The 17939-nt window shown below is 32.7% G+C and overlaps 1 protein-coding gene across 1 annotated transcript in view; it reads right to left on the reverse strand.

Annotated features, from left to right (window-relative positions):
* Dh31-R (Diuretic hormone 31 Receptor) overlaps nucleotides 1-15060 on the reverse strand; it is a 489695-nt gene extending 474635 nt beyond the window's left edge. The window contains exons 1-2 of the mRNA XM_075311907.1: nucleotides 13927-15060; nucleotides 9445-9719 (exon numbers count right to left, since the gene is read on the reverse strand). The gene's annotated coding sequence lies outside the window, so the exon portion shown is untranslated. The remainder of the gene's footprint in view (nucleotides 1-9444; nucleotides 9720-13926) is intronic.
* Between the last annotated feature and the right edge of the window lie 2879 nt (nucleotides 15061-17939).

Genomic DNA, 17939 nt, shown 5'->3' on the forward strand with positions numbered 1-17939 from the left:
ATATTTTCTACAGAAATAAAATTTTCTATAGAAAAAATTTTTGACAAAATTTTCTACACTCGTAGAAATAAAAATTTAAAAGGATTTTCTAATGAAATAAAACTTTGATAAAATTTCCTATAGAAATAAACTTTTAACAAAATTTTCTACAGATATAAAACTTTGATAAAATTTCCTACAGAAATAAAATTTTACTTAATTTTTTATAGAAATAAAATTTTTACCGAATTTTCTATAGAAATACAATTTTGACAAAATTTTCTATAGAAATAAAACTTTCACAAAATTTTCTATAGGAATAAAATTTAAACAAATTTTTCTATAAATATATTTTTTTATAAAATTTCCTATAGAAATAAAATTGTAACAACATTTTCTACAGATATAAAATGTTGGCAAAATTTCCTACAGAAATAAAATTTTACCAAATTTTCTATAGAAATAAAATTTTGACAAAATTTTTTATAGAAATAAAATGTCGACATAATTTTTTATAGAAATAAAATTTTGACAAAATTTTATATAAAAATACAATTTTGAAAGATTTTTCTAATGAAATAAAATTTTGACAAAATTTTCTAATGAAATAAAATTTTGACAAAATTTTCTATAGAAATAAAATGTTGATAAAATTTCCTATAGAAATAAGATTTTTACAAAATTTTCTACAGAAATACAATTTTGACAAAATTTTCAATAAAAACAAATAATAACCACAAACATTTTATCGAAAAAGATTTTTTTAAATTTGGTAGATTTTTGGTAGATAGTCATAATTAAAAACATTGTGATTATTTTCGATAAATTTATCAGAAAAAAAAATTGACACCTACGTAAATTTCCCTAAAAGTAATCCCTACTCATACTTTTGGAAAAAAATCAGGACCGCACATTATGTTCCATAAATATCTAAACTCAGTTACTTCGTAAACTCCACGACCATACAATATTCTAATAAAAGCCTTCATTATTTCCAGAGCACGTTTGAGCACTTTTTTCACGGAACAGAATAGAACTCAATGAATAAATGATGTTTTATAACTGCTACCAAATACTTGATATAAAAATAAATAGTAAGATCACCGAAAAATATCTAATATGAGCACTGTGATATCCTAGATTATCGAAGATGATATAAACAAATTTATAAATGATAATAATAAATAATAAAATAATTGTTAAAACCAGTCAGAATTATTGGTATGGTTAAATTTTCCAACACCTCTTAAAAAAATCACCTTTTAATTTATATTTTCAAACTTTCGTTCGTCTTTTGCTATATATATATATATATATATATATATATATATGTATATATATATATATATATATATATATATATATATATATATATATATATATATATATATATATATATATATATATATATATATATATATATATATATATATATATATATATTGCAAATGTATAGTTTGCTGATGAACTTAGTATCCATATTATATAACTACATTTAGAGTTTTTTTTTGTTTCGTAACAAACATTTTCCTTTTTTAAAGAAACCACATTATTAGATTGGAATCAATAGCAAAACAATTATGTTAAATTATTGAAATATGATAAAAGAAAATGAATTATTTGAAAAATATCAAAAAATTTTAAATATTTACATTGTGTCGTTGATAATATCTTTATTTAATTATAACATATTATATAAAAACAAAAATCTATGCAAATATGCCACATGTTAGCTTCACAATGAACCACATTTCCAGGAATCTTCCCAGAAAATTTACATGGAGTATATATCCAATAGGAAAAATTAATTTACATATTTTACAATTTGTTTTAGTTTTCACAATATGTCGATTACGAAGCTACACATATTCTTTGTAAATTTAATGTGAATTTATTTGCCTAAGAATATTTTATGTTCATACTTTGTAAAATGCAATGAAAGCAAACAAAAATAAAAAGAAGTCAAAGAAAAACAAGCACTTGGAATAAATAAAAATACAATTGCCTCCAATCAAAGGAATCATTGATTCGCCTCCTATCTATCTGTGAATTCATCAATACACATATGAGGGTTAGAAGTCCTGAATATTAGGGTGGCCTGTCTCTGTCTTGCACAGCTTGTTGAAAATTGGACCAAAGTTCTTTTAATTTGGGGGATGTTGGTGTCCGCTTTATACGATTTTTTTTAGAGTACAGTGAAAAAACTTAACTTGTCCTGCATTCTTTTACTTCAAAGGTAGAGATGATGACTTTTTTTTTAGAGCACAGTGAAAAAACTAAATTTCACCGATTTACTTGAAATTTAGAGAGCTTATGCAATTGATATGGGCTACCTAATTTTTTGATAGTTGGACGGGAAGGGGGCCTCTGCCTTGCCCTACTTTTTGAAAGTTGGGCACAAAAAAAATGCACAGTGGTGGTGGAAAAATGTTTCAACTTGGGAGAAATGATTCTCGAATGTAATTTTCATAGGAAATTAACATATAACATAAGACCTCACCCAGCCAGATCTTACTAGAGACTATGGAAATGTGGATTGGCCGACACTGAAGCATATGTATGGTCAGGCTTGTAAGATGGGTATCTGGCATTTTCTTTTCAATAGCTTATATACCATACCAATACCAATTCTTTAATCTTCATGTCCAATTAGCTCGCATTAAAATTGTAATAATATGTAGAAAATATTGTCTTAAGGCCAAAAATTGCATGTCTTTAAAATACGAATGTGAATTTTGCTTACCATAGAAGACACATTTCTTTGATATAAGGGTATCCTAACACGAAAGAAAACTTAGCTTTAAGACATGTGAAAACTTCTTCAAAATTAATGAAATCGTCTTTAAATTTGTTGACTTTTAGCATCTGGGCTACAAATCTAAAAACGTTTAAAAATAGAAGATGTTTTTCAACACCTTATTTCAAAGACGTTTTTTACTTTAAACATGGTACAATTTCGAGACAAAATTTGGAAATCGAAGTTGTCGTTAACACGTTTTTAATGGGCTTTAATAGCTCAAGAAGAAAACAGCTGACACAAGTGTATACGCCCGTAAGTTCGGCCAGGCCGAATCTTATGTACCCTCCACCATGGATTGCCTAGAAACTTCTACTACAGACTGTCATCCACAATCGAATTACTTGGGTTGCGGTAACACTTGCCGATGGCAAGTTATCTTAAAACTTAACACCGTCTTCTAAATTGTAAGTACAGGGTATATATTAAATATACGGGGTATATATTAAATAAAAAAGGCCGATTATGTTAGGTTAAGTTAGGTGGCAGCCCGATGTATCAGGCTCACTTAGACTATTCAGTCCATTGCGATACCACATTGGTGAACTTCTCTCTTATCACTGAGTTCTGCCCGATTCCATGTTAAGCTCAATGACAAGGGACCTCCTTTTTATAGCTGAGTCCGAACGGCGTTCCACATTCCAGTGAAACCATTTAGAGAAGCTTTGAAACCCTCAGAAATGTCACCAGCATTACTGAGGTGGGATAATCCACCGTTGAAAAACTTTTTGGTGTTCGGTCGAAGCAGGAGTCGAACCCACGACCTTGTGTTTGCAAGGCGGGCATGCTAACCATTGCACCACGGTGGCTCCCGATTAAAGGTCGATTAAATACGTTATTTAATTCAGTTTTACAAAATTTTCTATAGAAATAAAATTTGTATAAAATTTTTTATAGAAATAAAATTTTGACAAAATTTTCTAAAGTATTAAAATTTTGACAAAATTTTCTATAGAAATAGAAATTTTGTCAAAATTTTCTATAGAAATAAAATTTTGACAAAATTTTCTTTAGAAACAAAATTTTGACAAAATTTTCTATAGAAAAAAAATTTTGACAAAATTTTCTAGAGAAATTAAATTTTGACAAAATTTTCTATAGAAATTAAATTTTAACAAAATTTTCTATAGAAATAAAATGTTGTTACATTATTTTTGGCGATATGGACCAATTTTTGTGCGATTGGGGATCGGCTATATATAACTATAGACCGATATGGACCAATTTTGGCATGGTTGTTAGCGACCGTATACTAGCGTAATGTACCAAATTTCAACCGACTCGGATGAAGTTTGTTCCTCCAAGAGGTTCCGTAGGTCAAATCTGGGGATCGGTTTATATGGGGGCTATATATAATTATGGACTGATATGGACCAATTTTTACATGGTTGTTAGCGACCATATACTAACACCACGTACCAAATTTCAACCGGATAGGATGAAATTTGCTTCTCTAAGAGGCTCCACAAGCCACATCTGGGGGTTGGTTTAAATGGGACTATATATAATTATGGACCGATATGGACCAATTTTTGCATGGTTGTTAGAGACCATATACTAACATCACGTACCAAATTTCAACCGAATCGGATGAATTTAGCTCCTCCAAGATGCTCCGGAGGTAAAATCTGGGGATCGGTTTATATGGAGGCTATATATAATTATGGACCGATATGGACCAATTTTTACATGGTTGTTAGCGACCATATACTAACACCACGTACCAAATTTCAACCGGATAGGATGAAATTTGCTTCTCTAAGAGGCTCCACAAGCCACATCTGGGGGTTGGTTTAAATGGGACTATATATAATTATGGACCGATATGGACCAATTTTTGCATGGTTGTTAGAGACCATATACTAACACCACGTACCAAATTTCAACCGGATCGGATGAAATTTGCTTCTCTAAGAGGCTCCACAAACCACATCTGGGGGTCGATTTATATGGGGGCTATACGTAAAAGTGGTCCAATATGGCCCATTTCCAATACCATCCGACCTACATCAATAGCAACTACTTATACCAAGTTTCAAGTCGATAGCTTTTTTCGTTCGGACGGGCTGACTGACGGACATGGTTATATCGACTCAGAATTTCACCACGACCCAGAATTTATATACTTTAGGGGGTCTTAGAACAATATTTCGATGTGTTACAAACGGAATGACAAAAGTTAATATACCCCCATCCTAAGGTGGAGAGTATAAAAAGGAATAAATTAAAATTTGATTCCTATAGTCAAGTACGAAAAACTCAAACTTCATTTTTCCGCTTCTTTGGCTCGGAATCGGACATGCTTTTTTTCAGTGCATATATTCTGTGATGGGCTTGAAATTTTAAGGGAAGGTTTTTTTATTATAGTAAAAAAAACTAAAATTCTACGATTTACTTGAAATTGACAAAGGACTTGATGGGAAATTATGAAATTAATATGGGGTACCTAATTTTTGGATATGGACCATGGACCAGGTTCATGTCCTCGATTTTTTATTTCAAATTTTCAGGGAAGGTTGATGGTGATATCCACTTATTTATTTTTCGATATTTGATCGATTTTTCGATTCTTTAAAATTGAGTAAAATTTAAACGTATCCCAAATTTCTTGAAATTTACAGGGATCGTGGGAGAAGGTGATTAAACTTATACAGGATACATAATTTGTCGATATCTGGTCGAGGAAGGTGAATAGTGAAAAATCCAAACTTCGTCGATTTACTTGGAATTAATAGGGTACGTGGGGAATGTTTTGAAATGTATACAGGGTAGGTAATTTTTCGATATCTGGTCAGGGAGGCGCGAAGGAGAGGAGAAGGTTCACTTTGCCCGATTTTTTTGGAAAATTCTACAAATTTTTAGAAATTCCCAGGGAAGGAAGACGTTTAATGCTATCACTACCAATGTCCACCTGGGAGGACATGACTTGTACATTATCCTTGTATGCTTTACTTAAAATATTTGTCGGAGTATGTTAAGGGGGTCCTTTTAATATTAATTTACCAGTTGTATATAGTCGAACATGTGTTTCATCAATTTTATGCACACTGAAAAAACAGTGAACCCACCAGGAAGAAAACTTTCGGTTAATTTTAGAAAATGTTTAATATTTTTAGAAAATGTTTAGTTTTCTTAGTTGACCTTTGGAATTTTATAATTATTGGGATTCTTTTTGGCTTGAGGTCATGATAAATGAAAAGTGCTGGTGTAGTTGCTTTTTTCAATGTTTTATTATTGAAATATTGCTATTTCGGATATTTCGATACACCTTCGGTGATCATCTTCAGCGAGATATTATGTTTTACAGAGTAATGGACTTTCTCCTTGCAAAGTTCATATCATGACCTCAAGCCAAAAAGAATCCCAATAATTATTTTTTAGAAAATTTTAACTAAACAGTATTACAAACGCTGGCATCACGCCGATGTCATAAAAATAAGTAAATATTTTTCAACAAATTCAAGAAAATTTTTTAGACATAAATAAGTTTTTTCACTTGTTAAAGAAAAATTTGTAGTTTGAAGGAAAAAATTGGAGTTCAAAATTGCAAGAATGTCTTTAGTGACATACGAAGTTCGTGATGAACGCATTTGTAGTAAAATTTACAAATATAAAGAAATAATGAACTATTTTGCGGAAGACGCGAATTTAGTTAATCTTCATGCTTCATTTGTGTATATTTTTTTCTCGATTTTAGTTAATTTAACGAACGTACGCAAAAAATTATTAGAGTAAAGGAAACTTTCTCCAAGTATAATAATTCCATGAACTAAAATAAAGTTAAATTGGCTTTAGTGAAATAGAGAGTTCACTTTTTTTTGAGTGCAAGTTTTTATACCCTTCACCACTACTGTGGTACAGGGTATAATAAGTTTGTGCATTTGTATGTAACGTCAAGAAGGAAAGGTCTGAGACCGATCGTCTTAGAATTGAATTCTGAGTCGATTTAGCGATGTCCGTCTGTCCGTCCGTCTGTTCATGTATTTTTGTGTTCAAAGTACAGGTCGCAGTTTAAGTCCGATCGTTCTCAAATTTGGCATAGGGTCGTTTTGTGGGACAGAGACAATCGCTATTGATTTTGGAAAAAATCGGTTCAGATTTAGTTATAGCTGCCATATATATTTATCCCCGATCTGGTGATAATTGGCGTGTTTATCAACCTATGTTCTTCAAATTCCGTACATCCGAATATTTTATGAGCCTCGAATAGCTTGCAAAATATCAGCCAAATCGGTTCGGATTTAGATATAGCTCCCATATATATCTTTCGTCCGATTTAGACTCATATGACCACAGAGGCCAAAGTTTACCACCGATTTTCGTGCAATTTTGCACAGAGAGTAGAATTGACATTCTACCAATGGTTGGTAAATTTGATTGAAATCGGTTCAGATTTAGATATAGCTCCCATATATATCTTTCGTCCGATTTGAACTTATATGGCCTCAAAAGCCAGAGTTTTGCCCTCATTTGCTTCAAATTTTGCACAAGGAGTACGTTTAATAGTATCGTTAAGTGTGCCAAATTTGGTTTAAATCGGTTCAGATTTAGATATAGCTCCCATATATATCTTTCGCCCGATTTACACCCATATGATCACGGAGGCCAAAATTATTCTCCCATTTACGCCTTTTGCTGAGATAGCAGATTATTAATCTAACTGTGCATGTCAAATTTGGTCAAAATCGGTTCATATTTAGATATAGCTCCCATATATATGTACGCCAGAGTAGGGAAACTATGGTAGAATGTTTCATATTTTAGACCCATTTTCAATGGGAGTTTCCTCCAATTGACTCGTTAGTATATAGGAACATAAATTTTGATAATAACTCCCAACAAATTTGAAGGAGTTGATATGGTAACACAAATTTTGGTCTACATAATGGTGAAGGGTATAATATAGTCGGCCCCGCCCGACTTTAGAGTTTACTTACTTATGTTTTACTAACATTGTATTCCAACCCAGGGGATTAGACTGAAATTTTAAGTCTACAGTTTTTTTGGAAGTCTAACAAATTTTGTCCAGGTCGAGTCAGATTTAAATGCATGTATAGGGGACCAGAAATCTTTATATATAGCACCCAACACATTTGACGGATTTGATATGGCGAAAATGTGGCTCTACAAAGAAGTGCAGGGTATAATATTGTCGGCACCACCCGACTTTAGACTTTTTTTTACTAACATTGTGCAGCGCATTATCTAAAAATTTCTGAGAATATAAACCTTTTTATATAGAACCCAACAAACTTGAAGGATTTGAGATGGTATCGAAAATGTGGATCCTCAAAGTGGTGCAGGGTATAAAATAGTCGGCCCCGCCAGACTTTAGACTTTCCTTCCTTGTTTATATACAGCCATTAGCGTAGCTAGACAATTTTCCTAGGGGGGCTATAGCCCCCCTAGCTAAAAATTTATATTTCATTTATTTATATTTCAATTAATGTTTTACTTCATAAAAATGAATAATAAAAAATTAGACATCAAAATAATTAAAATTAATTTATAATAAAGCAAGTAAAAGTAGTTCCACACATTTCCCAGCAAAAAAATTTGGAAGTTTTTCCAAAGACACAACTTTAAAAGCACTTCCAGAAGATGTACTCCCAATGATGTTCTTTATTTTAACTACTCAGGAAGTTCTTTAAATTCAATTTTTTATAACTGGGTTTTTTCATACTTTTAATGGGAAATTTTAACTTTTTTGTTTCAAATACCTTAAAAACGAAGTAAGAATTCAAGCATTAGAATCCATTAAAAATTATAAAAATTAATTTTTTGACAAATATAACAGAATTTTTTAATTTACACCTAAAGAAGTGATGCAAATTCAGTGCAACGGCTGTTGAAATGGAGGACTTCCGTCCTATGACAAGCCCATGTTAAATTCATCCCTTCTTCGCCAATTGTGCTCCACTTCCTGATCCAAAAAGATCATTTTCATTACTTTTTTGGCGACGCTTTTTTGGCTGGGCTTGTTTATTTTTTATAAAAATGGAAAATCGTAAATATGTTTTCAAATTCTGGGGGGGCTAAAATTTTTCTGGGGGGGTCTAAGCCCCCTCCCCAGAGGCCTTCCTACGCTTATGTATACAGCCTATATTGAAAGCCAGACAGCTCCATAAAAAAAGTCCTTATTTTAAGGACGCGGCTCGGAAGTTCAAAATCGTTGGATCCAAATAAACTTTTTTTGAGAGTAAAGTTATTAAACTGATATTTGGCAATAGTTCGTAAAGGATATTCTAAAAATGTTATCTGAATCCTATTTTAATATTATAATTATTAATAAAATCCTAGCTAGATACCAAATTTGAAAAAAAAAAATATAAATAGACTTTCTTAAAATCTTCCCCCAGATACTCTTAATTTTTTTCTATATGTAACACAAAAGAAATCACATCTCTCAATACTTTTTCACTCGTTTCACTTTATGGTAGACTCATTGCCTTTCGATATTTTTTGGGGGCCCGTAAATAATTAAACAGCCAAAGATTTGCAAATTTAATATGCGTACATCCATTCTCCCATAGATAGTATACACAATAAACATGTATTTAATAGTACAATAAACATTTTAGCTATACAATTATCCACCCTCTTTCTGCCCTTCTTGTATATTTATGATGATGTATTCAGATGTTAAAGACTTTCTTATTAATACTCACATTATTCGTTAATAATTCCACTTGATCCTAATGACACTTTAATGGTAGCTTATGACACTTCCTTCTTCGAGGATGGTTGAATTGCGCGAAATGGAAGATGAAAGCTAAAGAAATTTTTGACAAAAACGAACTTTAGCCTTAGACAAATTTGATTGATGCACGTACACAAGTGGATTTTATTCTAATACAGAGGAAACTTTAGGTGTTGATGGACTAACTTTGATTTGATTTTTTTTTATCACTGATCACTTTACTGATTTACTTTACTATTGAATCTGTAAATAAGAGAAAATTAAAAAAAAATAATAATTTAATCTGGTGATTTGTATAATATTAGAAATTTTAAGTACTACGAAAAATTTTCATTTTATAACTTTTTGATTTGATTTTATACCAAATAGATGGAAACGTATTTTTGTAAAGAAGTGCCAGTAAGAGGTGTTATTTTGAATATTCAATAAAACTAAAAAATTAAAAAAATATTGCGCTTTCTATTGTTGCATTACATATCAGTTACCCTTTAGATATAGCTATCATAATTGACATATTTATTAACCGATCTGCTTTAAATTTCGTACGTCCGAATTTCTTGCGAGTGTCTTGCAAAATATCCACCGTGGTGAAATGGTTAACATGCCCGCCTTGCATACAGTGAGTTCGATTCCTGCTTCGACCGAACACCAAAAAGTTTTTCAGCGGTGGATTATCCCACCTCAGTAATGCTGGTGACATTTCTGAGGGCTTCAAAGCTTCTTTAAGTGGTTTCACTGGAATGTGGAACGCCATTCGGACTCGGCTATAAAAAGGAGGTCCCTCATCATTGAGCTTAACATGGAATCGGACAGCACTCAGTGATAAGAGAGAAGTTCAACAATGTGGTATCACAATGGACTAAATAGTCTAAGTGAGCCTGATACATCGGGCTGCCACCTAACCTAACCTAACCTAACCTATCTAAACCTGTCGGTTACTGAAGTGCCGGCCACCAGACTACATCACCATATATCATTATAGGTCTAACCACTGCCGTGTATAGCCAATGCACAATTTTCGGTTTTAGTCCCCACTTTTTATACCCTCCATCATAGGATGGGGGTATATTAACTTTGTCATTCCGTTTGTAACACATCGAAATATTGCTGCAAGACCCCATAAAGTATATATATTCTGGGTCGTGGTGAAATTCTGAGTCGATCTAAGCATGTCCGTCCGTCCGTCTGTCCGTCTGTCCGTCTGTTGAAATCACGCTAACTTCCGAACGAAACAAGCTATCGACTTGAAACTTGGCACAAGTAGTTGTTATCTATGTAGGTCGGATGGTATTGAAAATGGGCCATATCGGTCCACTTTTACGTATAGCCCCCATATAAAGGGACCCTCAGATTTGGCTTGTGGAGCCTCTAACAGAAGCACATTTCATCCGATCCGGCAGAAATTTGGTATATGGTGTTGGTATATGGTCTCTAACAACCATGCAAAAATTGGTCCATATCGGTCCATAATTATATATAGCCCCCATATAAACCGATCCCCAGATTTGGCTTGCGGAGCCTAAAAGAGAAGCAAATTTCATCCGATCCGGCTGAAATTTGGTACATGGTGTTGGTATATGGTCTATAACAACCATGCAAAAATTGGTTCACATCGGTCCATAATTATATATAGCCCCCATATAAACCGATCCCCAGATTTGGCTTGCGGAGCCTCATAGAGAAGAAAATTTCATCCGATCCGGCTGAAATTTGGTACATGATGTTGGTATATGGTCTCTATCAACCATGCAAAAATTGGTCCATATCGGTCCTTAATTATATATAGCCCCCATATAAACCGATCCCCAGATTTGCCTTGTCGAGCCTCTAAGAGAAGCATATTTCATACGATCCGGCTGAAATTTGGTACATGGTGTTGGTATATGGTCTCTAACAATTATGCAAAAATTGGTCCACATCAGTCCATAATTATATATAGACCCCATATAAACCGATCCCCAGATTTGGCTTGCGGAGCCTCAAAGAGAAGCAAATTTCATCCGATCCGGCTGAAATTTGGTACATGGTATTGGTATATGGTCTCTAACAACCGTGCAAAAATTTATCCACATCGGTCCATAATTATATATAGCGCCCATATAAATCGATCCCCAGATTTGGGTTGCGGAGCCTCAAAGAGAAGCAAATTTCATCCGATCCGCCTGAAATTTGGTACATGATATTGGTATATGGTCTCAAACAACCAAGCAAATATTGGTCCACATCGGTTCATAATTATATATAGCCCCATATAAACCGATCCCCAGATTTGGCTTGCGAAGCCTCAAAGAGAAACAAATTGCATCCGATCCGGCTGAAATTTGGTACATGGTATTGGTATATGGTCTCTAGCAGCCGTGCAAAAATTAGTCCACATCGGTCCATAATTATATATAGCCCCCATATAAAACGTTCGCCAGATTTGACCTCCGGAGCCTCTTGGAGGAGCAAAATTCATCCGATCCGGTTCAAATTAGGAACGTGGTGTTAGTATATGGTCGCTAACAACCATACCAAAATTGGTCCAATCACACAAAAATTGGTCCATATCGGTTCATAATCATGGTTGCTACTAGAGCCAAAAATAATCTACCAAAATTTTATTTCTATAGAAAATTGTGTCAAAATTTTATTTCTAGAGAAAATTTTGTTAAAATTTTATTCGGTTCATAATAAAATGTTCATCATTGTCAAAATTTTATTTCTATAGAAAATTTTGTCAAAATTTTATTTCTATAGAAAATTTTGTTCAAATTTTATTCGGTTCATAATCATGGTTGCCACTCGAGCCAAAAATAACCTACCAAGATTTTATTTCTATAGAAAATTTTGCCAAAAATTTATTTCTATAGAAAATTTTGTTAAAATTTTATTTCTGTAGAAATTTTTGTCAAAATTTTAGAACATTTTGTCAAAATTTTAGAACATTTTGTGAAAATTTTATTTCTATAGTAAATTTTGTTAAAATTTTATTTCTGTAGAAAATTTTGTCAAAATTTTATGTCTACTTTGTCCAACTGAATTATATACGTATTGGATCGATCTTTTTTGATTTAATATATACCACGTATGGACTTACATACAATTTAGAAGATGGTGTTAGGAGGTTTTAAGATACCTTGCCATCGGCAAGCGTTACCGCAACTTAAGTAATTCGATTGTGGATGGCAGTGTTTAGATGACGTTTCTACGCAATCCATGATGGAGGGTACATAAGCTTCGGCCTGGCTGAACTTACGGCCGTATATACTTGTTTCCTATTGCCTTTTTGCACGAGTACAAAGCTACAGTTGCCTTTCTCGCCCTTTCTTCAATATTAAGCTTAAAGTTCAGCTTCCTGTCCAAAATAACGTATTTTGCACACTCCCTAAAGGGAATTTCAATACCCCCTAAGGAAATGGGCCTAACCGTGGGAGTTTTGAGATCTTTGCAGTACATGACTAGTTCTGTCTTTGCAGGATTTACCCCAAGACCATTATCTTTCACCCATTTCTCAGTCATCCGGAGGGCCCTCTGAATAATATCTCTGATTGTGGATGGGAATTTTCCCCTGACTGCCAGAGCCACATCATCTGCGTATGCCACCACTTTTATCCTTTCTTTTTCTAGAGTAACCAGAAGGCTATTTATAGCAACATTCCAAAGAAGAGGTGATAGAACTCCTCCTTGGGGAGTGCCTCTGTTCACATACCTTGGTATGTTTGCTTGTCCTAGTGTGGCTGAAATTAGGCCTACGTACAGACAAAAGACGAATCTGTGCCAAATTTCAGGACGATATCGCTATTATTGAAGGCTGTAGCGTAATTACAACAGGCAGATGGCCAGACTGACAGACGGATATTCTTCTATATTCACAGAAAAAAATTCATGAAAATTTTTCCAATTAAAATCTTAATTGAGTTTTAAAAAATATCCAATTATAAGTTTAAATGATTCAACATTTTTTGTTAATTGAAACAAAAAACAAACACAAAAATTAATAGTATCAATTATAGGTAGTGCAGAAAATTTCCGCAATTTGCCGGGCAAAATGCAAAAAAAGAGCCTACGTAAAATGTTTCACACAAAAAAAAATAAATGAATTTTCTTATCAATACAATTAAAATTATGTTTAAATTTGAGCTAACAACGTAATTTGTAAATACATTTACGATTTTAGTAATATTTTGTCATATTAGCAACCAATTTTGTTATATCAACAACAATTTTGGTGAACTTAAACATTTTCTTTAACAAACATTTTTTGTAAGTTCAAAAATTATAATATTATTTTGTGTGTTCTTTGAAACTTATTTCGAAGTTAATGCAATATTTTTTAATAAGTGGTCTATGAGTTTAAAAAAAATCAGGAAGGCCCAGCGAAGCGAGCCGGGTTCAATTAACAACACTTAAAAATAATATCACTTAATAGTAAAAATAGTCAATTATTCTATTAAATGTTAATAATTACCTTTACACGAAATTTTTATGGGAATAAAATTTTTAGGTCTTCCAATAATAATAGAATGATTTTGCGGAGCTTCTAAGTATATTTTGCAAGCAAATGTGTATTTTTTTTTAATTTAAAATAATTTAATATCTTAATTTTTTTTGCTTCCACAATTTAAAACATTTACCACATTAATATATTTTGTAATTAATTTCCATATTTATATTATTATTTGTATTTTAATTTCATCATATTCTTTCTATTAATCTTTTGTATTGTTTATCACATAAATTTATCAGCATATTTCCACTACTAATTGAAAACAAATATTTTTCATTTCTTGCTTATGTTGGATATTTCCTATTTGTATATTTGTGTATATTTGTTTATTTAAATTTTCATCACTAAATTTTGTTGTTTTTTTTTTTTTTATTTCAGAAAAACATTTCATCAGTAGCCATTCACAACTTTGCCTTAATTCGTTGTGGTGCCTTATTTTCTTTTATTTTCTATTTTTTTCACCACTTAACATTTTTCTTTTGTTTAAGAGGTTTCCACTTTTTTTCCACTCAATATACGCTCGTATGATAGGTACGTCCAAAGACGTCTTTTGTTATTTTCACCCAAGAAAAATTGCTCACTCGCGTTGTCGTAATTTTGTCGTCGGTTATCCGCTGTCAACGATTTGAGGAACCGGCAGTTTGGTAACGACTGAATTTGCCATCTGTGCCGCATGAAGAAGATTTCAAGTGCGTGCAATTTTTTTTTTCGTTCGTTCCCTGCCTCCAATCGCACACTCATACATTGGTGGTGACCCACTGAGTTTGTCTAACGTTTTCCGTTTTGCCGGCAACCAAACACAACAATGTCAGTTGCTTCAACATATGCAAAAAATTGTGTGTTGGTGCAACATTTTGTTCGTTCATTCGTTTCCCCATCGTTTACAGCAACATTGTGTATAGCGAGGCTTAAAGCTGGACCGGGTGGCGAAAACATTTCTCCTTTCTATGTGGGGGAGGGTTTGGCATTAGAGAATGTTGCTTGGTTTGATATCAGGTGGTTGAGGTTATTGCAACATGTTTGATATCAGGCAGAGGCGTAGGTAAGAAGTCGGATATCTGAGTAATAAAATCGCTTAATATGTTGCAGTGTACAGGGTAACTGACACGAAGTGTTACCAAGTTCCCACTGGTATATCTGGAAAACTAGAAACAACAGGAACAAAATATTTTATTTATTGGCATTTCATTAAATTTTGTACAAAAAAAATCAAATGCAGGGTATTTGGCTACACTGAAAAAAATATTGTCGTTAGGCCAAAGATTTCATGTCTTTAAAATACGAATGCAAATTTTGCTTAGCATAGAAGACGCATTTCTCTAATATAAAGTTTTTTCCTTGTCCAAAAGTCGATAAACTTTTCAATGAAGTCGTATTGTCCTTATAATTAAGTGATTTCACTTAAAAATGGGTATCATAACATGAAAGAAAAAATGTTTGGGCTAACGTCAACTTGACTTTAATAATTGAGAAAAATTCTTTAAATTTAATGAAATTGTCTTTAAATTTGTTGTCTTTTTGCATCATGACTACAAAGCAAAAAATCGTTCAAATATAGGACATGTTTTTCAACACTTTATTTTAAAGAAGTTTTTACTTGAAACATATTATAATTTCTACTGGAAGTCGAGTTTGAATTTGGAAAATAAAGTTGTCGTTAACTCGTTTTTAAAGGACTTTGATAGTATATGAAGAAAAAAACTCAAAAAAGCAAAAAATTAAAATTTGCTTCCTAGAAGCAAATACACAAAACCCAAATTTAAAAGAGAATTGTGTCTTAAAAGTATTCTTACTTGTATTCTCCGCTTCTCTGGCTCGGAATCAATACCAAAATTTTTAAAGTAAAGACAAAATCTTTGGAACCGGGCAGGGCATGTTTTTTTTTCAGTGTAGGGATAATATAGTACTTTGAGCATTTTTCTGGTGATATTTCCATTTTCCATCACATTAAAAGTATTCAAATTGTTCTAAAAAGTGTAATAGCATTGTAGATGGGGCTGAAAATATTGCGTTTTGCGATATGGTATATCTAGATATTGTGACTCACGAATAATTTTATGAGTAATTTACCTTAGGGACGCGTCTGAAAACATGAGCATGATTAAAATCGAGAGCGTTTTTAAACTCTTAACCAAAGACAATACACGTAGGAAGATGGGAAATTGGCATGCGTCACACCAAATGTTGCATTGACGGTGTTAGTTCCATGCACGCAGAGATGGAATATGATCACCTCAAACATGTTTCAAGAGCAAAATGTTATTTTTGTATGGTGACCATGTAACATGTTTGTCACTAAAATGTTATTTTATCGTCAAATATAACCTGCTTGCCGAAATCAGATACATAGGTTAGGTTAGGTTAGGTGGCAGCCCGATATATCAGGCTCACTTAGACTATGCAGTCCATTGTGATACCACATTGGTAAACTTCTCTCTTATCACTGAGTGCTGCCCGATTCTATGTTAAGCTCAATGACAAGATACCTCCTTTATAAAGCCGAGTCCGAACGGCGTTCCACATTTCAGTGAAACCACTTAGAGAAGCTTTGAAACCCTCAGAAATGTCACCAGCATTACTGAGGTGGGTGTTAGGTCGAAGCAGGAATCGAACCCACGACCTTGTGTATGCAAGGCGGGCATGCTAACCATTGCACCACGGTGGCTCCCAGAAATCAGATACATGATTTCCGAGAAAATAACATGGTTGCTAAGACCATGTTACATGGTCACCACCCAAAATAACATTTTGCTCTTAAAACATGTTTGAGGTGATCATATTCCTTCTCTGGGTGTACATGTTTGTAATTTTTTATTTGTTTTTCGTTTTTATTTTTTAAATGATGAAAAACTTAATTTTCTTAATGAAGAAACGTTAAATTTAGGCAACAACAAAAAAATTACATTTCCACTTTATGGACATTTATTTCCTGCACTCAATTTCTTTTTATTTCTTTCCAGCTTTTTCAACTTGAGAAGTCTACTTTCCAATGTTTTCTAAAATTTAAAAAATCTGTTGAACTTTGTCGATTTTGCGACATCTTTCACATTTAGAAAAGTCGATTTTTCAACATTTTAAAAAATCGAGACAAAAATTGGATTGCGCGAATTTAGTCATTATAAAAAAGCGATTAATTGATTTTCACCAAGATTAGTTAACTTATACAACAGTTTGTCAACATTTTATTTCTGTAGAAAATTTTGTCAACATTTTATTTCTTTAGAACAGTTTGTCAACATTTTATTTGTCAACATTTCAAAAAAAAATTGAAAATTGAAATTCGATCAAACTCTGCAAAATAAAATTTTTTATTTTGATACCACAAAATTTCTCCGATTTGTTTGCAATTGAAAATGTAGAAGGGTTTAGGTCCACAAATAGGTGTCAGTGTTTCAAAGCTTCCCTAAGTGGTTTCACAGTAATGTGAATTGCCGTTTGGACTCGGCTATAAAAAGGAGGTCCCTTGTCATTGAGCACACAACATAGAATCGGCCAGCTCTCATTTATAAAAAAGAAGTTCACCACTTGTGGTATAATGGACTGAATTGTCTAAGTGACCTATGATATATTCCCCATATAGACCCATTTCTCGATTTGACTTCTTGGACTTCTAGACATCGTAACATTTATCTGATTTCACTGAGATTTATTTCTGGGTGTTTCCAAAAAAAAAAAATCCGAACCTTTTTCTGGGTCCAATCCTAAGAACGATTATTGTTATTGTTATATTCTTAGTCCAAGGATACAAAGTCGAAAATCTACTTTTCGAGTAATTGACTATTTTAGTCAAGAAAGTTGATCTCGACCTTTTGTAATCATCAAAATCAAGTTTCGAATTTTTGAAAGTCGAGTTAAGTTAGCTAATCGACTTTTAATCTTGGTGAAAATCAATTAATCGCTTTTTTATAATGACTAAATTCGCGCAATCGAATTTTTTGTCTCGATTTTTTAAAATGTTGAAAAATCGACTTTTC

The sequence above is a fragment of the Haematobia irritans genome, chromosome 5 (genome assembly GCF_050003625.1).
Source record: "Haematobia irritans isolate KBUSLIRL chromosome 5, ASM5000362v1, whole genome shotgun sequence".
Classification (NCBI taxonomy): domain Eukaryota; kingdom Metazoa; phylum Arthropoda; class Insecta; order Diptera; family Muscidae; genus Haematobia; species Haematobia irritans.